The 15,942-nt window shown below is 46.9% G+C and overlaps 1 protein-coding gene across 2 annotated transcripts in view; it reads left to right on the top strand.

Annotated features, from left to right (window-relative positions):
• ASTN2 (astrotactin 2) overlaps window positions 1-15,942 on the top strand; it is a 600,456-nt gene that overhangs the window by 257,122 nt on the left and 327,392 nt on the right. The gene's annotated exons all lie outside the window — the stretch shown is intronic.

The following is a 15,942-nucleotide window of genomic DNA, read 5'->3' as shown; positions in this document are numbered from 1 at the left end:
AGAGAGGCTGCTTCTCTCCATTTCTCATCTTTCTCCCCCCTTTAATGACTCAGTTGGGCTGTGATTAAAAGAAATGAAACTCAAGAAGGGTGGGGAAGGCATGGAGGGAGAATCAGCTGAGTGAGAAATCACTTTGGAGCCCAGCCCAGGCTCTGCTGACCAGGGGAAGCCCGAGCCCATGTGCTTGGCATTCTGCCCTCCTGGACAGCGGCGAGAAAGGCTGAGCCACGGAGGGGTCTGGCCCCTGGAGAGTGGTTTTTCCTCCCCAAACTAGGAGGTTTGATGTCCATACTAGGAGGAATGATGCTGGCCACCTTTTTTCTCTTAAAAATTTTTACAAATATGCAAAGTCAGGGGGCAACATATCTTTATGGGAACTCAAGTCTTTTTCAAGGGTAGATTATCTCCTATACCGTGTCCCCATCAAAGTACCCTCTGATCAAACAGGTCGAGAGACTGAGAATTCTCTATATACCCCTTCATCAGTAATAGTGGTCCTGATAGTATCATTGAAAGCATGACTTGGTTGATGCTATTGATAAATGGATTAGTGCTATCAATAATATCAGTAATATTACTGACAGGGATACATATCAAGAGTTTTTGAGAGCTGATTTCATGCCAGTCCCCGAGATAAATATTTGAAATGCATCATCCCATTGGATCCTTAGAGCAAGCTTATGAGGTGAGCCCTGTTGTTACTTCTGCTTTGTCCACGAAGAAACAGATTTATTTTTAATTTAGTTTTAAAGATTTTATTTATTTGACAGAGAGAGAGCCACAAGCAGAGGGAGCAGCAGAGGGAGAAGGAGAAGCAGGCTCTCTGCAGAGCAGGGAGATCCAGGTCCCAGAGATCATGACCCAAGCTGAAGGCAGATGCTTAACCGATGGAGCCACCCAGGCGCCCCAACGAGGAAACAGATTTAGAAAGCATGAGAAACTTGCCCAAGTCCAACAAGCAAGATAAAGGCAGAGAAGAAATTCAAACCCAGGTGTATCTAACTCCAAAGCCTATTCCCTTACCTCCTCAGATGGCAACTTCTGGAAACTGAGGATCATTCCCAAAAGCAAAAGTCCTCGATGTCAGGGAGCATTGAGGAAGGGGACACTTCCTTCTCCCTATCCTTTTTTCAATGTCCAAGATTTCTTCTTCTTTCTCTGTATCCAAGAGAGCTGCAGGAAGATAAAAAAGAATGAGTACTGGCAGATTGGGTAGGATAGTCAGAAAAGAAGGAGAATGGAACTGAGCCTGTTGACTCAGAGCCTGCTCAGAAGGATCAAACTTTAGGGTGTGAAAAGGAAGGGAGTTGCCCCTCCCTGGGTCCCTCAGCCCGGAGCTGTGCCTTTGCCTCTTTCCTCTGTGAACCCCCAAAGGGCCCCTCCTCCCTTCGGAGGGGGGTGGAGGTGGGACTTGGGTTTTCCTAGATTATAATGTGTGGCTTTCTCGTAAAGCTTCTGCACCTCTTTATGATATTAAATATTTTATTCTTCCAGTGACATTTGAAGCCTTCTCTACTTTTTCCCTGTCATTTTATTTCTTGGGGACCCAGATTTGCTGGGTCTGATGGTATTTCTGGTAAGCTGGTTTTATTGCGTGGAAGTCATTATCTGTTCAAGTCCGGGAGCAGCCCTTGCCCTTCTAAAGGGATGGGTTTTACCCTTTGATTCCTGGAAGAATGGCTGGGGTGGGGGAGAGGAGAGGAGCCCCAGAGGTGGGGGAAGCGGGGGTGGGGGGGACATAGAATGGGAGCTGCAGCCCTGGTTTGGCCACCTGTTAGCTGCAGGAGAGGAGCAAATCTCTTCAGGGAAGGCAGCAGCCATTTGGAGGGACTGTGCTGGAGCCTGAAAGGGCACTTCAGACCCGCCTGCCTGGGGAGGGGCCAATGAAATGCTGAGCTTCCTTTCAATGTCCGAAATCCTGACCTCAGGATATATGTGCTCTGAGGGCAGATTGCTAGGCTGGAAGCCTCTGAGAGTTGGGAAGGGCGGCGTGGGTTGGAGGGTGAGGCTTAACTCATCGTTTGGTGGGAAAGCAAATATACAGGGGGAATAGTTCTCCATGCTTTTGCTTCCCTTCCCAACGGTGTCCCCGGGAGAGCGTTTACTCCCACCACGATCCCTACCTTCAAGGGGTCAGTAAAGTGTTGAAGAGCACTGTTTCCGGCTTCAGACAAACCCGGGCCCCGAATCCGCTCTGTCTCTCATTAGCCCTGTGACCTAGGGACAATTCAACCTCTGAGTCTCAAGCTTCTGTTGAGTAAAATGGGGCTTATCATACCCGCCGCAGCTGCTCTGGGCACTAACTGGGATAATGCGTTCACAGTGGGCCAGCCCCTGGCCCTAAGAAGGCACAGAGCACAGTTGCTGCTACTATTACTGGATATTTCCTGCGGGGATGATGGGGATGATGAGGCCTGAGATGGTCGGGTGGTCGCTCTGTTCCAGAGCCTCTGATGTGGGTCTCATTCTTACCCCTGTCTTACAGATGGGAGAACTAAAGCAGAGTGAACCTGGGCTCCTCACTCAGGGTCAAACAGCTTCTGAGTTCTAGAACGGGGAGTTGAAGCAAAGCAGCCTGGTGCCAGGACCCTCTGCCCTTAGAGCCCCTTCTTCATTCTTTGCCCTGGTTGGCTAGTATTTCACGGAAAGAATGTTGGATCTCTGACTTCGTCTGATTGGTGGGCATTTTGAGTGCTTTCAGCTTTAATCTATTGTAGTGTTGCTCCGAGCATCTTGGGGCAGAGGCTGCTTTGTGTTCCGAGTTACTTCTTCCGCATAGATTCCCAGAAGTCTGTGAGGACAGTTTTCAAATTCCACGATTTGGGTGAGGGTGTGGGGTGGATTAAAATAAAGGGGGGTGGGTGCGCCTGGGGGGATCAGTGGGATTAAACTGCTGCCTTCGGCTCTGGTCATGATCTCAGGGTCCTGGGATCGAACCCCACATAGGGCTCTCTGCTCAGCGGGGAGCCTGCTGCCCTCTCTCTCTCTGCCTAATTGTGACCTCGCTCACTGGCATATAAGTAAATAAAATCTTTTAAAAATATAAATAAATAAATAAATAAAAAATGAAGAGTGGGGAGCCTGTGTGGCTCAGTGGGTTAAAGCCTCTGCCTTTGGCTCAGGTCATGATCTCAGGGTCCTGGGATCGAGCCCTGCGTCGGGCTCTCTGCTTGGTAGAGAGCCTGCTTCCTCCTCCCTCTCTCTCTCTGCCTGCCTCTCCGCCTACTTGTGATCTCTGTAAATAAATAAATAAAATCTTTTTAAAAGTAAATAAATAAATAAAGAGGGGCAGGACCATCTCTGGTTTTCAGGACTACCCCCTGAGTCAGGGGTGCTGGCTTTCTTTCAAGATGCAGTTCATGCAGTTCAAGGGCAGGCTAGGGTGTTGGGCTGAAAGCGTCCCCTTGAGGAGGGCAGTGAGCCAGTCAAAAGGAAGCCTCAGGGCCTCGAGCACAGTGTGTGCTCGATGCATGGGGGAGAGAGCACCAACACAGAGGAGCTGGCAGGTAGAAGGAAGCGAGCGGGCAGGACTGGTGTCTCCTTGAGGACACCAGCGGGTGGGGGACGGTGACCACAAGGGTCCCCGTGGCTGTGCCCCGCACCTGGGAAGAACCACTCCCTGGCTGTTGGAATGCTGTCAGTTAAACACGTTTGTCTTAGCTCTGAAATGAAAACCTGGAACAATTCTGTTCATCTTAATTGTGGTGGTAGAACTGTCTCCATTTATAAGGTCTTCTCCCCGTCAGTCTTCAATCTTCTTTTAATTTTTGTTTGTTCTAAATAGCTCAGGCTCTATGTAAACTAAAATAAAACAAATGGACACTCTGCTGAAGTATATAAAGAAAAAACACAAACCACTGTCCTCTTTCCCGTTCACTTTGGTCCCTCTCTATATATCTTTCTATAGATTTTCCTCCATGCATATGCAAATCTAAATAAGAATTTATATCCGTAAGTTTAAAAATAGAAGCATAAAAAGCATACAGTAGTTGTGTTTCCTTGAGGCAACTTACTGTGTCAGAACTGCATGTCTTTATACAAACTTTTCCCTTTTTTCAAGACAACTGGCTTTTTAACTTGATCTTAACCGTATGTAAACCTCCTTCCTTCTGTCAAAGATGAAGATGAATAAATTGAAGCCAAAAGCACAGGAACTATGCTTGGCTTAACCTAAGTGTCCTAAACCCCAGGCTACAAATCTGTCTTCCACAGATTTCCACAAACTTCTTTTATTTTTATCATGGGTCTTGGGGTAAGTGGACGAGAAATTGTGTCATCAGCATCATTATTATTAATCTGAAAAGTTAGCCTTTTCCCTGGGTTCTCCAGCTTCTCCCTGAGCCCTGCCTTGTACATCTTCACCACCGGCCCAGATACTCTTGGAGGCTGTAGAGGTCATCCAGGGATGGGAAACAGTCAGCTTGGAACCCAGGCCACCAGCCTCTCTTGAAACCTTTTAGCCTTCGGGTAGCAGACAGTAAGGGTTCCTAAAGCCCTCACTAGCCCATTTCTTCTCACTGAGAAGATAGCATCTGAATAGCATTATACACATTCCTAGGACAGTGGGCTGGTTCATCAGAATTTTTCCAGTGCAAAGAGCAGACTTGGCCGTGAGACAGAGTTGGGGTCACTTCCCATCCCTGTCGCCGGGAAGCTGTGTGACTGTGGGTAACAGCTAAATGTGCCTGAGTCTCTGTTCCATTGTCCATAAACTGGGAATGAGCCCCACACCTTAGGGTATAGGCCAAGTTCAGTGCGTATAGACACGCATGAGCTGGACACAGTTCTGGAACCTTCCTTTCCAGGGCCAGTTCCTATAGGTAGAGAGGAGCTTGGTGAGCTAGGAAACAGGGTCCAATGGGTGCTTGCTTTTTGATACCGCCTGGCAGTTCTCCAGTTCTCAGTGGGCAGTAACTCTGGAGACAATCCACCTGAACTTGCACACGGCGCACCTAGAGATAGCATCAGATCCTAAGTCAAAGGGTCAGTCCCACAAGATTGCCCTTCAACTTCAGAGGCCAATCACAGCTTGTCACCTGTACTTCTTGACTGACCAGGTATAGTTTGGAGGTTTCCATGACCCTCTCCTTGGATTCTGTGCATTTGCTAGAGTGGCTCGCGGAGCTGAGAGAAACATTGCCTTTTGTTTACCATTTTATTGTAAAGGATAGAGATGACCAACCAGGGGAAGGGGTACATAGGACAAGGTAAAGGGAAAGAAGCATGATATTCTTGCACCTCTATGTGTTCAGTATTCACTACCTGGGAAGTTCTCCCAACTCTATCCCTTTGGGTTTTTATGGAGGCTTTATTTACATAGGCATAAATGATTAAATCATGGGCCATTAACAGATGGTGCAACCTCCAGCCACTATCTTCTTACTGGATCCCAAAGGTTCCAGCCCTCTAATCAAATGGTCAGTTCTCCTGGCAGTGAGTACCCCAACCTTAAGTTCTTTCCAAAAATCACCTCATTAACATAAACTCAGGTATGATTGAAAGGAGTTTCTTATAAATATCAAGAAACCTTATTAGCTCTTATCACTTTAGGAAATTCCAAGGGTTTTAGGAACTCTGTCTAGAAGTAAGAATAAAGATAAAATATCTATATGTCTTATTATAAATCACAATATCACCCACAGGATCTTTTTCTGGCTTTCATTGATCTTCAGTAATTTTTCTTACCATCCACGTGGGGGAAAGGTAATTCTAGAAGCCCACTCTCATGCGGATGATACAGACCTAGGTAATAAAATGACCCTGTTCTTCAACCTGGCTCTGCTCACTGTGTATTCTTACTTAAACCCCTTAAGCCTTCTAAAAATGACAAGTGTTGAACTTGATTTTTTCTGGGCTCCTTCTTCCCCTGCAACATCCTACAAGTCAAATCTCTTGGATCTCGAGAGGGAAGACCCTGAAGATGAGCTTCTATGGCAGGCAATGGGGCTTGTGCTCCCCCCACCCCTGTGTCCCCTGAGAGCTCTTCCTTCATACACAGTAAACCTTGGGGAGAAGACGGAGTTCTCCAGATGGTGGGATTTCCGGCAGAAGCATTGTAACCAACCCCCGTGATTTTGTTGTTGCCTTGTTTAGATAATGAGGCATTTCAACTGACTTTTCCTTTTTCAATTATAAAGTTATTATATATACACATAAGCATGTTTAGAATACAGAGAAGGAGGAAGAAAGGAAAATATCACCCAGAGTCATGCCATCTCCAATAACCACCATTTTAAAGTATTGGTATTTCCTTTTAGTAGTTTTCCCGTGTGATATATATTTACCAGTTTTATTGTGGAGTATCAAATACATGTAGAAAAATGTGTAAAAAACATCACAAGCAGTTTCATCAGTAGTAAATATGGGATGCCATTCCAATCATCACCAGGTCAAGAATTAGAATATTGCCTGCATTCCAGAAGCCTGTTCTTAACACACCCACTATGACTCTATTTCCCATTTTAGCACTTTCTCCCTTTCCAGAAGTAGCCACAACCTTGACTTTTATGAGAATCATGCCCCTTATCTGTTCTATATAGTTTCTCCATGTATATGTACAAAGAACAACAATTTTATTTTATTTTTGCCTTTTAGTGGCAGATTCTCTGACATTCAACACATTTCATTAAGCTAGCTAAAAACCCGTCTTCTCTTTTAGTTGAAGCAAAAACCACTTATCAGCTGGTCCACAGCTTCATTTAAATCTAAACTGCATTCCTAACACTACACGTGAGTTCCTAATGTAGTTGGACCCTCTGTTAGACCCCAAAGTCACAGGAGTGAATGGTGTCCGTCGCTGACAAAGAGCTCGGTCTATTTACCCAGCCAGGAATTGATAACTTCGGGTCCCACCACCCAGGATCACACGTGGATGCCTCTTTTCAGCACATATACAGAGTAAACTCTCCCTTTCGAATGATTCCCTCTGGTGTAGACTCGGGCCTGGGATGGGCTGCCTCTTCCTGTCCTTTGAGTTTTTGGCACCTACAGGAGCATATATTTTTTTTTCCCCAGCTGGTCTAAACCTTGCAGGCTTTTTCTAAGGCATATTTTTAAATGTTACATCCTGAGTTCATCCTGGGTAAGAGAAAAACCTTTTAGGCAAGGGGTGGGGGTAGAGAGAGAAAGGGAACCGATGTCTCTTGAGCTACAGTGAAGTGTAACTTCGGATCTTGGGATCCACCCAGCACACCAGGCAAATGGTATCACCATCCCCGTTCTGCATGTGTAGAAGCCAACCCAGGGAGGGGAGTGGCATGCCTAGTGCCACTCACATTGGGATTGACGGCCTTGGGATCAGAACCCCAACTGCAAGGGTTCCAGTAACCTTGTTGGAACGGTTGAGAGCCCTGGTGTGGGGTCAGACCCACGCTGAGCTAGTTGGTGACACTGCTCAGTGATGTATTAACCTTCTCGTACGCACAACAGCACCTCAACGTGGGGTTGCCTGGAGAGCGAGGGGAGGGGTGTGCACTCAGCCCAGAGTCTGGCTGATACTTAGTATGCAGGACAGAGCAGCTAGAAGAGAGTAGGACAAGATGCCGGGGAGGCCTTGGAAAAAAAAAAAAAAGGAAGATAAAGCACCATTCCCCCGGGGGCTGGATGGTTAGCGCTGGCGGTGGCTGGCAGGGCTGTGAGTCTTAGAGGTGGTCCTTAGTCCGCAGCTCATGCGTTTCTTCTCACCCACCTCCATTCCTCAAGGTCCAGTGTCTATGGCATCTGTCTCCATTCAGGGGTAGATTTTTTTTTTTCTTCCTTCTCTTAAATTGCTCTCTGCAACAACAAAAAAAAATTAAAATATGCAAACCACCCAAAATTACACTCAACATACGCTGAATAAATATATACCCACAGAAGCATATGTTCAATGGCTGCTGCACCGTGCTTTTCAAAGCCAACGAGCTTATAAAATCATTTCTCACGCAGAGCCCGGGCGATCGATGAGAAGGTGCGGTATGAGGACACAGCCACAAGCTGCAAATAGAGATTTTAGTTACAAAGAATGGGGAAGGGAAGGAGCCAGCGACGGGGCAGGGATCGGAAAGACCACGCCTTCCGCCTGTCCTGATAAAAGCCTGGCTCTGGCCTCTGAAACCAATGGCTCACCGCTAGGCACAGCAGTGGGTGAGAAGGAGCATTTGGGGATCAGGGTCTATGGGTTCAAATCCTGGCTCTGCCACTTACTGTGTAATACTGAGATAGGTTGCTTTAAACCATTTTGTATCTTAGTCTCTTAGTATCCAAAAAATGGGTACAATAATAGTACCTACTTTACATGATTGTAAGGAGCGGGTGTCACCAAAGAGTTAAGGAAACCAAATCCTGGTTTCAGCTTTCCTGGGTCTGCCATTGACTGTCTGTGTGATGTTGGGCAGGTTAGTGAACCTTGCTGTGCCTCAGATTCCCCATCTGGTAAGTGAGCATGGTAATAATATCCACCACCTCGGGTTACTTTGAGGAAAGGCTGCGATCTTTGGGCATTCAGCTCCTAAAATGGGACCTGGCTTCACAGGAAGTGCTCAAATAATGTTAGAAAGCCATTTCTTGGCCAGTGTCATCTTGCACATCAGTCGGTAGCATGTGTACCTTGTCCAGGGTCTCATGGCTCTGTGCCACACCCAGAGAGAAAGGACGTAAGGCTTCTTAACACTAAAATCTTAAGTTTATCTGTAATGGTGACTTGAAGCAAGTCCTGTCCCAAGCCTCAGCTGCCCACTAGTGTACCCTTTTCTGAGCAGCTGGGAAGAGGGAAGGATATGCCTGGCATCGGGGCACTGTGCCACCCATGTCCCCTTCCCTCCCAGCACCCTAGCACCACCAAGTGCTTGACCTAGGGCAAGGTGGTTCAAATCTGGTCTCGGCAGCAGAGGGCTCCTTCACTGGGGACTGTCTTTAGCCCAGAAGGCACAGCTTAGGAATGGGGCAGGCCTGAGCTGAACCTCAGTTCCAGCTGCTCACTGCATGGCCTTGGGAAGGCCCCTCTTCTCTGAGTCTTGGGGTCCTCTTCTTCCAAGGGCGAGCTGAGTCTGTCTGGCAGTCACAGGAGGCTGGAACAATAGAACGCATGGGGAAGACCTTTAGCAACCTTGACACACACAGGAAAGGACCATGACCTGATATCCTGGCTCGGCCACGTACTTGCCCTACAGCCTGGGGACAAGTTACCAAAGCTGCCTGTGCCTCGGTTTCCCCCTCTGAAAAATGAGAACAGTAATGCCTATGCCATCGGCTGTAGTTAACAGTATGAGTTAATTTTCTGTTTTGTTTTTTTCTTAAGATTTGTTTATTTATCTGAGAGAGAGAGAAAACGCGAGCAAAGGAGAGGGGCAGAGAGGGAGGGGGAGAGAGAACTTCAAGCAGAGTCCCCATTGAGCATGGGGCCCAATATGGGACTCGATCCCAGGACCCTGAGATCCTGACCTGAGCGGAAATCAAGAGTTGGATGTTTAACCCACCGAGCCACCCAGGTGCACCAACATTATGAGTTCATGTTCTAATTTTTTTTTTTTTTAGATTTTATTTATTTATTTGACAGAAAGAGAGAGGTCCCAAGCAGGCAGAGAGGCAGCCGGGGGTTGGGGGTGGAGAACGCAGGCTCCCCGCTGAGCAGAGAGCCCTATTCGGGGCTCTATCCCAGGACCCTGGGATCATGACCTGAACTGAAGGCAGAGGATTAACCCACTGAGCCATCCAGGCGCCCCATTATGAGTTAATGTTCTAAACACATTTAGAATAGTGCCTGGCACATAGTAAACGCTATTAAGTGTTAGCTGGCACATAGTAAACGCTCTTAGCTGTTATTATTATTAATGAACTACACAAAGGCTATTTATTATAATCCCTAGACAGTTACCAAAGAGACGTTGAGCAGGACTCCTGCAGGATTTTCTTGGGAAGGTGTTTGCTGTTTTCCCTTACCTCAGCTCCCTGTGCTTATTTGTGCCATATTAAAAACCTGTAAGTCCTGTAAGAATATTATTACTTATTCTTCGCCCTAAGTTAGACTAGAGGCTTTTTAAATTTAATTTTATTTATTTAATCGACAGAGAGAAATCACATGTAGGCGGAGAGGCAGGCAGAGAGAGCGAGAGGGAAGCAGGCTCCCTGCTGAGCAGAGAGCCCGATGCGGGACTCGATCCCAGGACCCTGAGATCATGACCCGAGCCGAAGGCAGCCACTAAACCCACTGAGCCACCCAGGCGCCCTAGACTAGATGCTTTTTGAAGGCTGGGCTAAACCCTTGTGGACTCAGTGGCCTGGAGGACAGTAGGCTTTGAATAGGCACATGCTGAACTGAATCCCTACTCCGTGCGGTGTTCTGGGGAGCTCCAGAGAGAGAGGTGGAAGGTTTCGTGACTCCAGCCAGAAGGAGGGAAGGGGCTGGAGGGGTGGGCTGCAAACAATAGCCTTAAGCCTCTCCTACAAGAGCAGTCTTTCTCCGTGGTTCCCAGCTCAGGTGCCTCTGGCTACCTGAATCCAGCACCTGACCTCTCTTGGAATTTCTGTGAGCCTCCGGCAGAGAATTGTAGGATGCCCGAGCTGTAAGGCCCTTGGAAACCAGCTGCCACCTTGCTCGTGTAACAGAGAGGAAGGCTGAGGCATGAGAAGGGAATGGAGATGCCCCAAACAGAGGCTTCTAACTACCTGTGCTCCTCTCATGGGAAAGGCTGGTGGCCATAACTTCAGACAGTTAGCCGTGATCGACGTGTGTGCCAGGGAAGCCAGCCACACCTTTCAACACTGCCAACATTCTTGAGCCTACTACTAGTCTGGAGCATAAGCCATCTTGAACCATGACTCACCTCCCTCTGGGGGTTTACCCAGCGCCTCTTGTCGGTCTAGATTCTCCTGGAGGTCAGGCACCCACTACCCCTTGTACTCTTTTGTGTCTCTATCAGAAAGGAGCTGTGTGGTGCTGAGAGCCTGGGATTAAAGCCAGACACACCCATGTCTGCCACTCCCCCTCCCCTGGCTCTACTCCTAGAAAACTGAGTGACAGAGGAAAAGCCCTTCTGGACTTTTCAAAGTCTGTTCCCTCTTTTGCAATGTGGGGCTGGTAACAGCGAGCTCGTAGAATCGTGGGCCTCGAGCAAAGCAGACTGAGGAGAGCACCCAGTGGGATGTCTGGCTCACAGTAGGTGCTCAGAGCGCGCGAGTTTCCTTTCTCACGTCTCTGGGAAGTGTGTGTTGAACACGGCACAGATGACGGGTCCGTGGGGAGAGAGGCCTGTCGCTCTTTCAAGGGAACTCAAGACACAACTAAGCAACGTGACCAGACATCTTATGGCATTCCAAAAATATTTTCCGGGTATCAGATATTAAAGTGATGATGATCACAGTGACGACTTTTGTAACGCTTGATGTTTTATCATGCCCAGGCACTGTGCTAGGGATATTCGATGTCTAAGGCTTTCCCACCCCCATGGCAGTTCTACTGAGGTGTACGTCTGTAGTCTCAGTTTACAATGAGAGGCTTGAGTCTTAAAGGGTTACTGAAGTTACTGGCTGGTATTACGAGGCTGGTGAGCGGCAGAGCAAGGTGGGAGTCTAGCCAGGGCTGGCCCGAAGCCAAAGGCCATGCCAGCGTCTCCATCCCCCGTGCTGGGCCCTGGGATGGTGCTGGAAAGAGGAAGCTGTGTGTCTTCTACTCTCTCTCCTCAAATAGCGCACAGATGCCTGGGGAGATAGACTGTGAACCAGAAGCCATGGACCTGCTAGAGCGGTGTTTGTTCTAGAGCAATTCTTAACATAGGAGAGAAGGAAAAATGGCGCCGGCTGACTCTGGGCATCAGAAGGACATAGCAAACTTTCATACAAGATGGTTGTTTGTCCATCATGGCCCTGAGGGTTCCCAGCACACCCAGGGTTCCTGTGGGTCTCAGGTCCATTTTTAAATGGGGAAACAATGATCAGAAATGTATGGTGACTTGCCCAAAGTCATACAGCCAAGAATAATGAGCAGCATCTGGATTAGACTTTTCTTTCTCTCTCTCTCTCTCTTTTTTGTCTCTTCAGCATCCTTCTGCTTCTGGAGTTGGGAGGGCATCTGCAGAGGGAGACTGTTTAAGCTGTCACTTAGAAGGTATATAGGATTTTTTAGGAAGAAGAAGGTAGGCCTCGCTCAGGGGCAAGGCATGGACAAAGGTACTGAGGTCAGACCCGGCAGGGGCCATTGGCTGTTTGCCTCCGTAGCTTCCACATCCGGGTGGAGGGGCACATGAAATAGGGTCGTGGTTTGGCCAGTGAGCCCCGGAGCAATCCTGGGGACTCCTTTTCCACTCCGAGGTCTGGGGCCTCCCAGAGCCCCTGTAGCTGCAGTCCTAAATTACCCGCTATTGATCCCTGTAATCTTTTTTTGCATGCCCACCCCCTTCCTCCATGTCGGCATTGGATTGAGCGACGGCTGAATTGGCATGAGTTGATTAAAACTCCCTGTAATTATGGGCTCTCGACTGGCCTGGTTGTCCAAATCAATGTCTCCAGTAATAGGCAGGCTAGCTGGCCTTGTTGACAGATTGAGGCTGAGTGGGGGAGGTGCGGGGGATGGGCAACGGCAGGGTCTTCCCCACACACTCCCTTTCCTGGCTGTACTCCAGAGGCCTCCTGGGACGAGGGCACTCAGGCCCACTCAGCCTCCGATCAAAGGGATGGCCCCTAATGAAGGACTCTGCAGCCCTGCTTCGCTCCCATGATCCTCCATAACCTCGCCTGCCAAATGAGAGTATCTTAGAGGTGTCCCTGAGTTTTTTGCTGGGAGAATTTGAGGAGAGGCATAGGAGAAAATGTCTAGCAAATGGTGCATCATCGTTTCCTTTCCTCTGTTTTCTTTTTCTTGAGATGCTATCTGATCTGTACATCAAGACGCTGCTGCCAACAGCCCCTGTGTTTTTTTTAAATTGAGGGTTTGCTAGAATTTGGCTACTTGTCTCCATCAGCCAATTTGCCTGCCACACCCACTTTGAGACAGGTCTTCCAGGTGGGGAAACTGAGGCTCAGACAAGCATGACTAGCTTTAGGCGATAGTTAAGAGGCTGGGTCTGAGGCTGGAGTCCTTTCCATTATCCACCCTGCCTCTCAGGTCCAAGGTTGTAGAAGAGAAGGAAGGTGCCACACCTGTCATCTCCCAGGGCCCAAGGGAGGGGCAGGGCTCTTCTGTCCTCACCACCCTGGAAATCCCCCAGGATTGCTTGCCATAGGAGTCACTCAGGCCCCAGGAAAAGTTATTTTGTCTTGTAAGCTGGTTGTTTTTCCTTCTGCTCAGAGCAGCTGGCCCACCTTCTAGACCTGGGGGTGGGGTAGTGGAGCAGCTCATTACAAATTTTGTACTTGAAGCAATTTGCATTCTATAATTAATGAACATTAAAATGCATAATTACAAATGGAAACAAATGGCTTGGTGATGTTGAAAACAGGGCTTGGGAAGGAGTGGAAGAAGGCTCAGGGGATGAGAGGGGGGGCTGGGAGGAGTACAGCAGGGCCAGTGTGTTGTAGGAGCAGCTGAGACTCCCCTTGGTACCTCTTCCCCACTAAAATCCTCAAGACTTCAAGGCTCACGGATTCAGGCTCAGGGTCTTCCTGTGGGTCCTCGCCTGAAGCAGAGCAGAGTGGAGGCTGTGAGGCTCTGGAGCTCAGCGGAACTGGGTTTCTCATCCACTTACTGAAAAATTCTGCCAAAGAGCGGCCTTCCAAGGAATGGGGTCATTAGGAGGTGGACCTGCCCCTTTCCTTCTGCCCACTCCTAGACCCACAGAGTCTGCCTCCCTGGCTTCTTTTTGTAAGACCTTAAAGTACTTACAGATAACCAAATTTACTGACTTCAGTAATCTCTTCAAGATAGCAAACCGAATCACTTCACAACCTTCAATGCCTTCCAGTTGTACTTAGAATATCAAGGTGACTTCCCAGGGTTGAAGTCAGGAGTCAGCAACTTTTTTGTGTAAAGAACCATGTAGTAAATATTTTAGGCTTTGCAAGTCACATGCATGTGTTGTTGTTGTTATTGTTGTTTGTCTCCTAGTCTTCCTTTTATTTCTTTAAGACTTTTATTTATTCATTTGACAGAGATCACAAGTAGGCAGAGAGGCAGGCAGAGAGAGGAAGGAAAGCAGGCTCCCTGCTGAGCAGAGAGCGGATGCCGGGCTTCATCCCAGGACCCTGGGATCATGACCTGAGTGGAAGGCAGAGGCGTTAATCCACTGAGCCACCCCAGGCGCCCCTCATAGTCTTCCTTCTAAAAAAATAAAAACAGAACTTTAAAAATGTAAACATAAATAGTCCTGTGCAAAACAGTTTGTGGGGAAATAGATGTCTTTTCCCTCTTTTTTTTTTTGCTAAACACAACAAAAATGCTGGAGATTACATATAAAACAAACATAAGTCTGTGAAAGGTGAAGAGAAAAAGGCAGACCAGCTAGGAATTTGGGGGCCCATGGAGATATTGGTGGTCAGTACCTTGGGTGTTCTTTTTGCTTTATATGTTCCAAGCTTGGAACTGAAGGAGCCACCAAGTCAGAAATGCCAATAGGTAAAGACCAAAGAAAATAAAACAAAAACAACCCAAAACCCAAAGCTTACTCTCCTCAGCAAAAGGAAAACTGCAGCCTATAAAGACAGAAAATTTTTAGACAATAATCACTCTAGCGAGACATCATGGTCCAACCCCAGCCCATTCTAACAAAGGCCAGGTAGGGAACTAGACTTTCATTTGTACCAGACTATAATGCTACAGTCTGATAATACAGTACCTCCCCCTTTCTTTACTGCAGTGATGTCAGAGAGAGGGCTAAGTGGGAAAACTGGGATTTTACTTCCCCCGACAGTAATGAGCTATGCCTCCACTCTGCCCTACTGGAACAGTGTCGGAAGAATCCAGATAAAATAGAAGGATTAAATAAGGTCCAGAGTTAAAACATAATGACATAACATAATGCCTCAAGTTTATCCAGGTTTCCACCAAATCACTTATTGCACCAAGAGCCTGAAGGATCTCAGACAGAATACAAACAAACAAACAAACAAACAAACAAAACATTGCCAATAGATGCCATTATGAAGGTAACAAAGAATATATATCGGAAGTTAATGACAAATATGTTAAAATAGTCATCATAAAAATGCTTAAACAAGCAATTATAAGCACATATGAGAAAAACAAAGTCTTATCAAGGAAGTAGAAGATATAAAGGAGAAACAGATGAAAATTATAGAACTGAAAAATGCAATAATCAAAAAAATGTTTTGAAAACTCCGTGGATTAACTTTACTAGCAGATAGGACAGAGAAAATAAAGATAGAAATAGAAATCACCCACTCAGAACATCGAGAGACAAGACCAATAAAGAAAATAAACACAGTCTCAAGGGCCAGAAGGAAATAAGAAAGAGTGGAACTGAAAAAGTGCTCAAAGAAATAATGGCTGAAAACTTCTCAAATTTGGTAAAATACATAAATATACATATTTGAAAAGCTGAGAAAATTCCAGAATAAACACAAAGAAATCCATACCAACAATTAATAGTCAAATTTTGGTTTTTCAAGAAAAAATTCTTGAAAGCAAGTAGAGAGAAATGACATCTTATTTATAGGAGAAGCACAACATGAATGATGGTGGAATTCTCAGGAGAAATCATGGAGGCCAGGAGGAAGTGGCACAGCATTTTTTTAGTGTTGGATGAAAAACGAAAACAAGAACAAAAACTGTGAACTCAGAATCCTGTGCCCAGCAGACATCTTTTTGGAATGAGGAAGAAATCAAGACATTCTCATATGAAGGAAAACTAAGAGAATTGGTTGCCAGGAGACTTATTCTAAAGACTGGCTAAAGGAAGTTCTTGAAACAGGAAAGGAACAATAGAAGAAGGGATTTTGGAACAGTGGGAAGGAAGAAAGAATACAACACAAATATGAGTAAATGCAATAGAGCTTCCCTTTCTTCTTGAACTT

The sequence above is a fragment of the Mustela putorius genome, unplaced genomic scaffold (genome assembly GCF_011764305.1).
Source record: "Mustela putorius furo isolate JIRA1106 unplaced genomic scaffold, ASM1176430v1.1 tig00537301_pilon_pilon_pilon, whole genome shotgun sequence".
Lineage (NCBI taxonomy): Eukaryota > Metazoa > Chordata > Mammalia > Carnivora > Mustelidae > Mustela > Mustela putorius.
This window is presented reverse-complemented; position numbering and strand designations above follow the sequence as displayed.